We start from the raw sequence: 1662 nt of genomic DNA, 5'->3' as shown, positions 1-1662 counted from the left end.
CTCATTTGGACTCTCCTAGCTCCCTCTATGCCTATATATAGCCCCCCTCCGAAATCCGTGGGTCCTTCTTCCCCAAACCCTAGATCCATCTACCCCCCGCCGCCGGACATGTCCGTGTCCTAGCGGACGAAATCCCACCGCCGCGCCCGGCCTGTCAGGGAGCGCCACGTGTCCCGCCGGGGCTCCCGCCGCGCCGGCCCGCCCGGCCCAGGGAGGGCCCCTCGAGAGCCCGCGCCTGCCGCCGCCCTCCTTCCTCGTCGAGCCGCCCGGGGCTTCTTCTCCCCGCGCTCGGGCCGAGCCACCTCGCCGCCCGACGCCCACTGGCCGCCGCGCCACAGGTCCACGCCACCGGCCACCGCCTCCCCAAGGCCTCGCCACCGACGCCGCCCCTCACCGCCACGGCCAGCGCCGACGAGCTCCTCCTCCACTCCGGTGCCCGGCCCCCGGCAAACTCCTCCTCGTCCTCGACTCCGGCTACCGCGGGCCATAGCTCCGGCGAGCTCGGATCCGGTGATCCTCGGGATCCGTGCCGGCTGGATCTAGATCCAAATCTCAGGGTTAACTTTCCTCCCGTAACCCTAATTAAATTGCCATGTTCATCGTGCCGTAACTTTGCATCCGTAGATCCGTTTTGGACATATAGCATATCAAAATGTTCGCCTCAGAGAGTACATCATTTCATCTCATTGCATCATTTTCATTTGAGCTCATCTTGATACCCAAAATGCTATTGGAAGAGTGCTATTTGAGTTAATTGTCAGATCTGCCGCTCCAATTAGCTATTTGTCATTTTTGCCATGATTATTGTATGCATGATATGCCCATGAGCTCTACATATGTTTTGTTATATGCTTTGTCATCTTTCCAGAGGTGCCATCCATGTATTTTTGTGATGTGTGTGGTGACTAGCACAAGCTTGCAAAGTGGTGCATTCGTTAATGCTGATTTCAGGGACTTAGTAATTCCACTAAGTCCTTGGACTGTTTTTATCAATATGCCATATGTTCATGTTGTTTCCTAGTGATCCGTGCCTCTTTTGAGGATGATCAGTAAGGATGTTTTGTTAATCTTGTAGTGCTCTATCCATCCATGTCTTTGTTTGCAATTATGGAGCACCCTAGCTTGAGTCAATCGAGCTCTACTTTTGCTATTTTGTGAATCTGGGCAGATTGTCTACTTGTTAGCGATTTTGCCGAGGATGTTGTAGTTGATCCGTGCATGCTATGATGTAGTTCTTGCCATGACTAGCTTGTATAATGTGTATTATTGATGGGTGCATGCTTAAATTGTCATGACTTGCTCTGTAGTGAGTGCATCGAGCTCGTAAACATGTCTACTTGATATCTGATTTGCATGCTCCAGTTTTTCACTAAGTTTCTGATCTGATTATGTTTTTGCCATGTTCACATGCTTGCAATTGTATTTTCTGATCCCTTTTGGCTCAAGGTCACTAAGGGACTTTTGTTAAGCTCTTTGAGTAGCTCCATGCCATGCTTTGCTTTGCCATGTTAAGTTCCTGTAGCATATAGTTTTCTTGCTCCAAAATGTGCTACCTGATCTGAAATTCCAGGCTTGTGTTAATTTCACTAAGTCTGAAATCTGTTTATCAATTGCACTTTTTCCATGCTTGTTTGAACCTGTTAATGATGAATTATCCTCTCC

The sequence above is a fragment of the Triticum urartu genome, chromosome 3 (assembly GCF_003073215.2).
Source record: "Triticum urartu cultivar G1812 chromosome 3, Tu2.1, whole genome shotgun sequence".
In the NCBI taxonomy this organism is placed as follows: Eukaryota; Viridiplantae; Streptophyta; class Magnoliopsida; order Poales; family Poaceae; genus Triticum; species Triticum urartu.
This window is presented reverse-complemented; position numbering follows the sequence as displayed.